This window comes from Cryptomeria japonica, chromosome 2, assembly GCF_030272615.1.
Source record: "Cryptomeria japonica chromosome 2, Sugi_1.0, whole genome shotgun sequence".
Classification (NCBI taxonomy): domain Eukaryota; kingdom Viridiplantae; phylum Streptophyta; class Pinopsida; order Cupressales; family Cupressaceae; genus Cryptomeria; species Cryptomeria japonica.
The window spans coordinates 266,416,772-266,429,507 of record NC_081406.1 but is presented as its reverse complement, the minus strand read 5'-3'; positions in this window follow the sequence as shown (position 1 = coordinate 266,429,507).

Below are 12,736 nucleotides of genomic sequence, written 5' to 3'. Positions count from 1 at the left end.
GCACTTAAGGGGGGGTGTTAGAATAAATTATTATTTACTCTTCTTTCTTAAGTTCCACTTAGGCATACTAGTTGTATTTATTATTTTCTAGGTTGCAATGGTACTTGAACGCGGTAGTTGTCAATAGGTGTATTCTACCTACTCCTACCTAATCCTACACATGATTGGGACACATCTCTGTTTATTTTTATTCACTTTTGTCTTGCCTATATAAGTAGGCCAATGTACATTGTTTAATCATCTAAAAAATTATCATCTTATTTGATGAAATATTTATTTATCTCTCTTTTGTGAAAATTATTTGTAGGTTGAGATCTTGGCTCGAGAGCTTTTCTCTGACAAATTTGTCTACAATATATATGGAGGATAAAATAAAAAGTGTAATGAAGTTGAGAAGGATAGCGTGGGCTCAAGATGGGTATAATAGATGCATATGTAGGAAGAGGGCTGTTAGAAAACTTTTGGTTAGCTTAGTGCATAAACTAAAGATGTCATTAGTGAGACCTATAGTTGCATATCACACCCAAGCTATATATACTAGAGAATGTTCACAGTAGAAAGGGAACAACGAGATATGTGGAAGAAGGAAACAAGGAATAATAGGAAAACAATAGTGGTAAAGGAGAACATAATGATATAGGTATCTAAAATGGTACAACATGAAGGGAATTATTTGAGTCAACATGAAAAGGGGTGGTAAGTTAGTAATAATTTGCATCACTTGAAAGAGGCACACCAAAAAGAAAATGAGAATCACAAAAATATAGACATCAAGATGAGAAACAAAAATTCATATCTATAAGAAAGAAGTCACATGCGCGCGCAAGTTTCATCAAACATCAAATTATATGAGAATGAGGCAGTCATGAAATCATTTACATGAATTGGTAGAGTGAAAATGGATGTAAAAGAAGGTATATAGGAGATGGAGGTGGAACTTTGTTAAGAGATGATGGAGATGGTTGAGAAGGAAGTGGAAATGGTCATCAATGATCACATCTTGAGGTAGAATAGAAGAATGATAATCTAAGATAGAGTATAGGGGGATGAACAAGAGTAGAAGTACAAGGAAATGATGAAAGGTTTTGTTGTGAAGGGTAAGAGCCAATAGGATTAGGATAGTGATGTGAAGAGGAAGTAGGTTTATGTGAAGAAGAGAGATTAGTAGGAGAAGGATGATGGTGTAAGGAGGAAGTAAGTCAATGTACAAAGGGATTAAGTTTCTAAAAAACTACATTAGGGGTCTGTTGTGATGATTTCACACATCGCCCCATTCCAAATGGGGACCCCCACTTTTCTCTTTTTCGACTAATTTTTTTGCCAAATTTCCTAGTGTTTGCCTTTGCTTATGAGAGGGTTTTTGAATTTTGAATAGGATCATGTGTTTAAAATATCAAAATGTTAGAGTGATATCAAAATTCCCGATGGGAGGTGCTTTTCCCCCCACATTTCCAAAGACCCATGATTTTACCCAACTCAAAATCTCGATGGGAGAAGAATTTCCCCCAAATTTTTGATGGTTCCCTTTTTTCCCCCATTCAAGTTCCTGATAGAGGGCAGTTTTCTACCAGTCTGTTATCAAGGCATAGTTTTAACACACATTGCTTGTGTGGTGAAGTTTCAAGGTGAAAATGTGTTTAAGTATGCCCAACCAACATCAAAATAACAATATAAGTTGCTAATGTGACTGTTAGGTGGCTGATTGAAGGCAAGTTAGTGGTTTTCCAGTGAGGTGATTTTGCCTAAGTGTCCATTGGACACCATTTTGGAGAGCTATGTTGCAGATTTGAGGAGATTGTTTGCCCAATCAGACCTAAGCGCAGTCATTGGAGAGGATCTTCAGCAAGTTTATGTTGGAATCTAGGTGAATCAGTGTTCTGCCAGTAAGATAAATTTTAAACTTATTAATAAAGTGTTCCAGTAACTAGTAACCATAAAAGAATATAATAAGAAGTATAAATAATGCCACCACAAGAATATACATCATAGCATAGAGATTTATACGTGGAAAACCTCAAAGAGGAAAAACCATGGTGGGATTGGTGACTCACAATATCTATCCATTGGCCAAATGAATATATATTACAATAGGGGCCTACACATGCATGAAGGCCAACAACCTAGAGCACGCTGCTCATCACAAAAGGAGCTTCATTGACTACAAGCACCAAATACTGGTTTACATACAAAATCATGAACTCAGAGAATGTATCTGCTATGCTGGATGAGTTTCGGTTCAAGCACTGACTATACTGATTTCCACTGTGTCCTCCTTTACGGGTAACTTGCTCTGCATCCCAGACCTTAAAACAAATCTCGCATCATATGTATATCTCTCAATCTCCTCATATCATCATATATAAAACATCCTAATTGGACTGACTTAAATACCCTTCTCAAACATAAACATAAATGCCTTATGCTGGCTTATAATGATATTACAATTTATTTACATGTCAGCCTAAAAAAAAAACAAACATTAAACTTCAAGACCGATGCCGCTGATTGCTACCATGTAGACCCGCTGGATTAATCTCCTATGTCGGCCTCATGTACCGGTTCCTAGTTTGTCAGTTTGCTTGAATGTCGGTTGTCGAATCATGAATACCAGTGAGTACCGGTTAAGTGTCCAACCCAAAATGATATGTGTTGCCATCAATGACAACACAACTAAACCAGATGGGTGTCAATTGCCAACAATCTCGCCCTTTGGTATTGATGGCAACACTCATGTGAAAAATGAATCGTTGAAGTGGTGTCCTGGTTCGTCCCAAAAACTAATGACCAAAACTGACCCTGCTCCCCCTGAGTTGTACATTACTTCTTATGTCCCTTGACATTTTTCACAACAACCACTCCCCCTTTGGCATCAATGACAAAGGCAGGGCAAAAGAATGAAAGAATTAAATCAAAATGTGTTTACCGGATCTGGATGTACTTGAATATATCCAGGTAAGCACCCTTCAAAAATCCTAAGTAAGTATCCCAACCAGTTTTCAAGGTTCCCAAAATAGTTACAAACCCATTAAGAATGTATGCATGTAGTTCTTCTTTTGTTAGATCTGCCGATGTGGGTTTATTCATCAATTCTAGACTTTCCCTCTTATGGAGTAATAAAGTGTTCAACTAGGGACTTACCAATCCTCTCAATTCCCTAGCTCGCCGGATTAATCTGTCCATATCTTTCTCCAAGGCTGATATCTCAGATTTTGTAACCAAAATTTGACCATTAATGGTGCTGGTCAATGATTGAGTACCATCAAAACTGTTAACTAGATGTTCCAACCGGGTGAATCAATGTTCTGCTGGTAAGATAAATTTTAACCTTATTAACAAAGTGTTCCAGTAACTGATAACCTTAAAAGAATATAACAACAAGTATAAATAATACCACTAGAAGAATATACACTATAACACAGAGATTTATATGTGGAAAACCTCAAAGAGGAAAAACCACGGTGGGATTGGTGACCCACAATATCTATCCATTGGCCAAATAAATAAATATTAAAATAGGGGCTTGCACATGTAGGAAGGCCAACAACCTAGAGCACACTGCTCATCACAAAAGGAACCTCACTGACTACAAGCACCAAATAGTGATTTACATACAAAATTATGAACTCACAGAATGCATTTGCTATGCTGGATGAGTTTCGGTTCAAGCACTGACTATACCAGTTTCCATTGTGTCCTTTACCGATAACTTGTTCTGCATCCCAAACCTTAAAACCAATAACGAAGACCAACTACAGAATATTATATTCGCATATAGTCGATCAATATTATTCACACAATATCTCGCATCATATGTATATCTCTCAATCTCCTCAATCATCATATATTAAATATCCTAACCGGACTGACTTAAATACCCTTCCCAAACATAAACATAAATGCCTTATGTTGGCTTAGAATGATATTATAATTTATTTGCATGTCGGCCTAAACAAAAATAAATACATTAAACTTCATGAATGATGCCACTGATTGCTACCATGTAGACCTACCAGATTAATCTCCTATGTCGGCCTCATGTATCGGTTCCTGGTTTGTCGGTTTCCCTGAGTGTCGGTAGCCAAATCATGAATACCAGTGAGTACCAGTTAAGTGTCCAACCCAAAATGATATGTGTTGCCATCAATGACAACACAACTGAACTGGATGAGTGTCAATTGCCAACAGTTTAATGTTTGATTAGGCCACATTCAACGACTTTGGGAAATGGCGACATGATTAGAGAGGCTGCACTTTTGTTTGTGAGGTAGATTGCCCTTCATTTTGGGTGACTTTTGTGATTGTCTTTTGCTGGGAAGATGTGAACACACTCAGACCAAATTTTTTTACCATTGCTGGAAGTGATTTTCACTCCATTATTGGCTGGAAACTTCATTTTCTAGACTTATTTCTTCATTTCCAGCCACTTCACACTTAGGCGATTTTGTTTGGGGGCCTTTTGGAGGAGTTTTCTGCGAATTTCTTGAGTACACCATTGTTGTTGTGAAGTCTGAAACTCCATTCTTATGTTGTCTTCAGACTTATTCTTCATTTCTAGCCACCTCTACACTTGGTAAATTTCACTTGTGCATCATCGTTATGAGTTTTTTGGGCATTTGGTGGAGCTTCCATTGCTGCTCTAAGTTTGGAACTTCACTTTCAGATTTGTCTTTAGACTTAGATAGATATTATTAGCCCTTTATTTGTTCTCATATTTGGCAATCTTCACTTTGGGAAGGTTGTCTTCTGACATTGGGCAACCATTGTTGGACCTTGGAAGGGTGTCTTTAGACTTTGAGAACTAAAAATCACTTTTCCACACCCTTTTCCAAGCATTTTCAGAATTGTGGCATACTTTTGGGCACTAATTTTAATATTTTTCCGAGTATACCAGGTTGTCTTCAGACTAAAACTTCATTTCCAGCCACATAGTTGTACTCAGATTTGATCATTTCTGAATTATGGAAGGTAATACAATTCAAATGCAAGCACGTGACATGGTTGTGACCACTTCCAGCCATTGGTTTTCATCATTTTCAAAGTGTCTTTAGACTTTTTAGAGCCATTTATAGACTTTCAAAGGGAGTATTCAGACTTTAACATCAAAAAATTAGATTTCAATACACCATTTTTAGAGTATTTTTAGACATTGGAGGGCGTATTCAGACTCAGTCCACAAAAAATCAGAATGTTATTAACACTTTGATATAAAAAACCAGTCACTTTCTAAGTATTTTTAGACCTCCAAGTGATATTTCCAGACTTGGGTATACTTTTTGAGCTTCAAATCAGTCATTTATGAGTATGTCAAGGTGTCTTCAGACTTGGTACTCAGGAAGTCAAATCTGAGACAACCTTCCAGCACCTAAATCAACCATTTTTAGGGGTGTCCTCAGAATTTATACTCAGAAATCAAATATGAGATTGCATCAAACACGCCATTTTCTAAGTTTACAAGGGTGTCTTCAGACTTATTTATTGCAATCAGGCTTATCTTAAGTCTAAAAATTAGGTTTTCTTGAGGAGATTTTTTTAGATTTCAATCTGGACTTTCACCTTTTTCAGAATTAGTGTTACAATTTTCTAATCGGAACCTAAGTTGAATTGATCAATTACCTATCACATGTTGGGACAAATGTCAGGAACAAAGTCCTGATGGTGTCCAGATTTCCACTGCATTAAATGGTGATCAAATCAACACAAGATGTCAAAGGACAAAGAGTCCGGATGAAGATCAAATTTCTACTCGAGGAAGGAGCAAATCAATTCAAATGAGGATCAATAACAAAGTTGTCTAGATATGCATCAAATTTACACCAAGTGAAGGAATGGACAAGGATAATGCGGATGATTTTGATGAGTGATCAGTCCACATGTGGATGGATTTCCCACCAAGGATGAAATCAAGTTTATCAAATAGGGTTTTGATTGAATGTTTGTTTGTTTTGCAAGTCTACTACGAGGAAAAGATGCATGATGATCAAAGGAGGATGCACACAGTGTGGATGGGGAAGATCAACACTTCAAGGCAACAAATGATGATGGATCAAATCTAAGATGACAAGCAAGTGAAATGCATATTGCAAGGAAACTCGAACAATGCGGATAAGGAAGATTAGCACTTCAAAGATTGGAAGGGGATTTCAAGACAAAGATTCCAGAAGATGAAGATGAGGACTATCTCAAACATGAAGAAAGATTCACCATGATGGTGAAAAAATGAAGGAAAGCATGTTCAAGACATGAGCACAAAGGATTTCACATCGAGAAATCATGAACTACATTAAGGGATTTCAACATGAAAGAGCGCCAAGGAAGGAAATATCTCAAGATTCCAAGATTGGGAAAAATTTTCAAACACAAGAAGGGTACAGTTCATGGAATTCCCTAACATAATGATGGAATGTAAAGAATCATAAGGAATTCCAAGTATCATGAAGGATGTTCAAGGCAAATTGATTAAGTCTATGAGGCAAGTTGAGGTGACATCCTTATAGTCACCATTCGTTCAATTAAAGTGTACCAAGTCAACATTCATTCAAGGAGGGAATAGGTGACACATGACACTACATAAAATATTATTTATCATACCTACCCTCATCTCTCATTGGCCAATGTAGCAGTGGCTGTAACAAACCCTAATTAGGGTTTCTATCTTGGGATCTTAGCCATTGAGCTTGAATCAATCCAAGCCATTCATTGTAATGAGATCTCTATATAAACCCTGTTGCCTCTCATTTGTAAGGGAGAAATTTTTGAGAATTGTCAGTATATGCTGCAAATTTGAATATAAGTCATTATTTGAATTGATGGTGATTTTTGTTTACGTGTTGTATGCACTTGTGTTTCTCAATTCCTCCAAGTTAGATTACAATTTTAGAATAGAATTTTCTTTCAAGTTTTGTTAGATTGAATGAAAGAATTTGAATGCATTTGTGTGGAATCCATTAGTCCATACCACTAGCCTCTTATTGATTGTAAGTGTACCTTGCATGGTCAACTGAAATTTCTATATGAGTTTAACTTCAATTATTATACATCCATTGTTTATGCATTAACTTCAATGGCAATCAATGTTTGATGGTAATAATTTGAACATCTTTGAATTATACCTTAGATGATTGCACTAAGCTTGTGTCAAATTGTTCGACTTGATGGTGAGGCCTTGCCTAGTAGGATTCCAATAAATCACACCTTTTTCTTGCATTCTAGGCTTTAGAATAGAATTCCTAAACCTTTTCCTTTTGATCTTTCTTTTTTAGATGAGTTAAAACTAAGTTCCAACAACATCCAAGTATTCAAGCATTCATGTACAACATAAGTCCCCTTGTGATTCCGACATATCACATCAACCATTGAGCTTATCCACGAGTCAAGACCTGAGATTTCGTAACCTTGGAGTTGTCTCATTTGATCGCGAAGAATAGCATTTGAGATATTTTGTTAAAGAGGATAAGATATCTTGGTATTTTATTCTGTGTTCGTATGTGCATAAAAAACACATCAACAAGGTAAAAGGAAGGGCCTCTTGGATATAGATGGATTGGTAGTGGGAGGGGGTGAATGTGATGGGGGAATAAGATGAATCATGAGGGGTGGTCTAGTAGGAGGATGAGAACAAAACTAAGGTGGGGTAGGTAGGAGAATGTTGTGAATAATTTTTATAATATGACAATGGAGTCATTGATTAGTGAGGAGGTAAGGGGATGTGAAAGAGGTTGGGTGCAAGCCTCTACCTAAAATTAAGAATGAACTATGGGAGGATAAGGGCGGCCCTTAGGTTGATGCAAATGATAAGGGTCAATGGACAAGGAATGGGGATATGGTGAAGAAGGATGACAAATGTTAGGTGTATGATTTATTGTGATATTGTAGCCAATTATAGGTGTGGTTAAATTAATGTTTGGAGAGTTAACATTTCTATAGTTAGGATCACTATGTTTGTGTATTCATTAAACATCATGTCATGTTGGTGATGAGGAGCACTCATAGGATTATGAATGAAATGATCTATGATGAAAATAGGCTTAAAGTTGGATTAAGTTTTTTTAGTATTATATCTCTATCAAGAAACATAAGATATGGTGTATGATTGATGGAATGACTTTGTATGCTTGCAACCATGGCCCTCCTAGAAGAATGTAAAAGTATATAAAAAATGTAATGTGAAAGAGGACCTCCATAGTCATAGGAACAATCACAATGTCTTGAATAATACTTCCTAATGTTTCTACATTTGTCTTATTGTACATATCATGGCTACACCCAAGTTAGGATATGATTCATGATGAACTTGAATATTTAGAAGTAATCCTTTGTGATGTTATTGAAAAAGCATGTAGGATCCATTAAAATCCTCTCAAAGAATATTTTATGAATACCAACAATGTACAAGGGTCTATGATAATTGTATCTAATCTTTTGTCATCTATAAATGTGATCACAAGAATGTTTGTGGATGAACTAGGAGATGTATAATCCTCATCATTTATTTGTTCCTCTATCATGTTAATCATGTCCTTAAATGAAAGCATCATGTCATTAGTTAGAGAAGATGGGTTATCTATATGGTTAATATTGTTTAAGTAGAAAGGAAGGAGGATTGTGAATATTTAGAGATTTTGGTGGTGTAGTAGTATGGAAGAGTTACCTTTGCCATTGATGCCATTAAGATTAATGGGGTTATTATCTATTAATTTTATATCTTATGCTTCAAATCTATACATCTTTTAGTGTCATGGTTGGGGACCCTATACTATTGGAAAATGCATTGCCGTCATAGTTCCTAGGAAGAAGAGAGGCATCTAGAGGTCAAATAAGAGGAAGTTGTAGAAGGTTTTATGAAATGATTGAGCTATGAGCATTGAATATGAATCCAAAAGTTTAGTAAATTGATGAGGGGGCCACGTCAATGAGAGACTACAATAAAAGAAGGGGATGATGGTATGAGAGGAGATGTGGTGGATGATGGGGGATGGTTATGGATATTGTTTTCAATCTCTTTCATTAATTGTTATTGGTTGAAAATGGTTTCTTATAGGATTTTGTGATTTTATTATTGTGTTGGAGTTGTAGAGGCCTTTGATAACCTTATCCATATTAGTCTCATAGTCTCTAAGCATCATGCACAAGTCTGCAAATGCATTGTACTTTTGGAACATTATTTTTCTAAGATAGATGAGATGAAATTACCCACAAAAACCTTTGAATTTATATGTTAGGTAGGTGATAATTCATCTTTTATAGGATTGAGTACAACCTAAGGAAAAATTCGCTAACTTTCTATTGAGGTCCTTATCCATAGTAGTCTCATAGTCTCTAATAATTACATACAAGTTTATGAATGTGTCGTGTTGGTTCTCCAACCTGTTATTAATGATCTTTGAGAAGTTCTCAATATTTATGTCCAAGATACTAAGAAGACAAGACAATGAATGATAGATGGATACCTCTCTCTAGCACTTCAAGCTCTACAAAATCTAGGGAACTGCACATCAAATATTATTGGATTTAAATAATAGATAGTTTGTTCATGTATTTAAACAAGGATTTTAAAACAATTTCACAATATCAATTTTACTATTACCCTTAATTATTGGACATTAATATAACATCACCATACAAAAATTCTCTAGAAATAAACAATAATAATAACCTCTCTAAGGATTTAGTAGATTTATAATATTGGATTCACGTATAATGGAAAAGTCTAAACTATAACATGCAACACTAAAGTGTGATTTTTCATTCTAAATATTTATGTGGATAAGAGTGTTGGAAAAATTAGTGCCTATATTCTAAGATCAAAGAGTCTAGAACTTGATTTAATCTTGTACTTTAACAAAATTGGTCTCTAGGGTTGAGCAACAATATGTCGCTACTTTACAATGATTTAAACCCACAATTTGATTTGTTGAAAGTGATTCTACTTACTAATCTTCTACAAACAATGCACACTCCAATCAATGTTTAAAAATATTTAACACCCTCTTCAAAGATGGACTAATTAAATTTGCAAATCTTGCAACAAATGTGCAAATAAAATTTCTTTATTTTTCTTCAAATTTATACTTCTTTCAAAGAACACACAATATTAAGTAGGAGAACCAAATTTAGAAGTTTTTATTCATATCATTATTTTAGAAGAAATTCATTACAATAAGCATATTTGAACAATACTTCAGATCTCTATTATCCTTTGAAAAAAGATTACAAATTTTATAGAGTTTCTCTTTACAAACATATTCTCTCCATAGCTACACAACACCTACACATGAAAATGCCTTCACATTTTATAGAATTGTTATGCCCTGCATACTCATCCCTACATTTTTTTTGACAAAATAAGGTCCCCTTTCTTTCCTTTGCTTTTTATCCTTTGTTTCCTTTTCTTTCTCTTGGTTTTCCCTTGTTTTCTTTTTTTTCTCTTTTTGTTTAGGGTTTTAGACACTGAAGGAACCTAAGGTTCTTTCAGGTCTTGTGACCCCAACTTTCTCCTTTCTTTGTGTTGTTTTTTGGGATTTCAAATTCTCAAGAATTTCTAGAGTTTGGTTCTTGTTCTTCCCAGTTCCCCAAACCTTGATTCCCATTGTGCTTGTGTGTTGGCCTTCAAAACTCTTGACTCTGCAACCTCGTGTATCTTGAACCAATATGGCTGCACTAATGACATTGAAAAGGTGAGTATTTAAGCCTAAATTTGGCTCATTTTGAACTCACCCTATATTTAGAGAGCCCATGAGTACCCCAATTGACAACTTTTTTGCGACTAGTTATTGGCATGATCCTAGCTCAATTTGAATGCTCAACCATTGCAGATTTTATTTTATGGTGTGCCCTTCCTTTGTTCTTTGTTCTTGTGTTCCAAAGGTCAATTATTTCTCCATTTCTCCATTTCTTTAATTGTTTCTTTTGTGTTCTTGCTTTCTTGTTTCATTCTTTCTGTTTATTTGGTTTGCTCTGCTTAGGTTAGGGTTTTATGGCTTTCATAGTTTAGGAATAAGGATTTTACCCTTAAGGATTCAAAATTTGGATCTCAGTCCGCTATTTGTGCCCTGGACCTTCAATCCCACTCTTGTCATGATAATTGAGCCCTCAAAATCATGAATGATTAGTAAAAAATCTAAGCCCCCACATTGTGTTGGTGTGCCCTAACCTTTCTGTATCAAGAGATTAATCTTTAAGGTTTTCCTTTCTATGCCAAGTGTTGTAAATAGTCCTCACTTCAGAACCTTGGACACTAGGAGCCTTGACAAACCTCATGCCTCAAAGAACAAAAACCATTCGGATCCTGAATCCTCAAGATCACACTAGTCTTAATCGATGAAGTATTAAAAGACATGCTTTGGGATCTTGTGTCTCAAAGAATCAAAAGTATTGTTTATGCCTTAATATTTTGGGATTTCAAATTTTGGAGAACCCAACAAACAATAAATACAACAATGCCAAGTTCCCAAAACTCAAAAGTCCAAATGTTGCCTTAAGAAAATATCATTTTGGGATCTATGACTCCAAGGTGACTAAAGACTTAGGTTATCTTAGTTCTCGAATGCCCAAAACCTTGAAGCCCACAATCAATTTTAAAGAGAAACTTTAATTTAGGATTTTGGACCCCATGAATCCGTCAAAATTTAATCTTTTTTCTTGAAAAATCTTGGTTCGCCAAACTCTAGAGTTGAACTAAACAAAAAATCCTTTCAAGACTTCAAACTTTGAGGCAATCCAAGAACATGGGATCATTTAGTTTTTGGATTCCCAAAATCTCAAAACCGACACTTAGTAGAAACTTAATATCTTCTAGAATTTTGGGATCCAAAGGATGATGAAGACCAAGGTCCAATGAGTCTTAGAGAACCCAAAACTCTACTTCTTGGGGTTCTTACTCATATAAAAGAAGGTCTTCTTTGGAATTTTGAACCCCAATAATTATAAAGACTGAAGACTCTCAATGTTGGTCACTCATGAGGATTTAATCCCCTGACCCCAAAATTGGAGCGATAGACTTATCATCTTGGGATCTTGTACCCCAAGTGGAAAAGAAGACAAAATCTTGAGAGTAACCATCCTCCCAAAACCCACCTTATTTTTCAGTTCCCAGGTTCCTACAAACTTGAAATCCCAAAATAGGCCAAACTCTCGGGGAAGGTAAAATCTAATTAGATGATAAATTTCTAAGGATTGATTTTATGTTAGTAATTTTTTTTCTTGGCCTTGCAAGTATACCAAATGTCTTAGGAGGAAAGGGAAGTTGCAAGAATGAGTAGAACAAACAAACAAGATTGTGGCTGCCCTAGAAGATGTTGTGAATAAATTGAAAGAAGTTGTGAGGGTGGCCAAGTTTAGAATCAATTGGGTGGACAAAATCACTCAAGGGTCACTGGATTATTGCTTAGTAAGTTACAAAGAGTATAAAAACAAGAATAAAAAACAAACCACAAATTTTGAATTAGAAAGCATATTCTTTTATTTTCTCAATAGATTATTTCGTTTAAGTTTCTGTTAGTTAGATGACAGGGGGGGGGTGAATCAGATAAGCTCACAATTGCAAATTCTTTTATGAATCAACCTTGATAGAACTTACTTGATATGCAACTATGACTGTAAATCATTCAAACTCATAAACTTAAAACATCAAAACACATTTAACACCAGATTTAACATGGAAACCCAAATAGGGAAAAACCATTGTGGGATTTTGGACCCACAAAGAAAATATACTCTTCTAGAGTATGCTCGGTTAAAA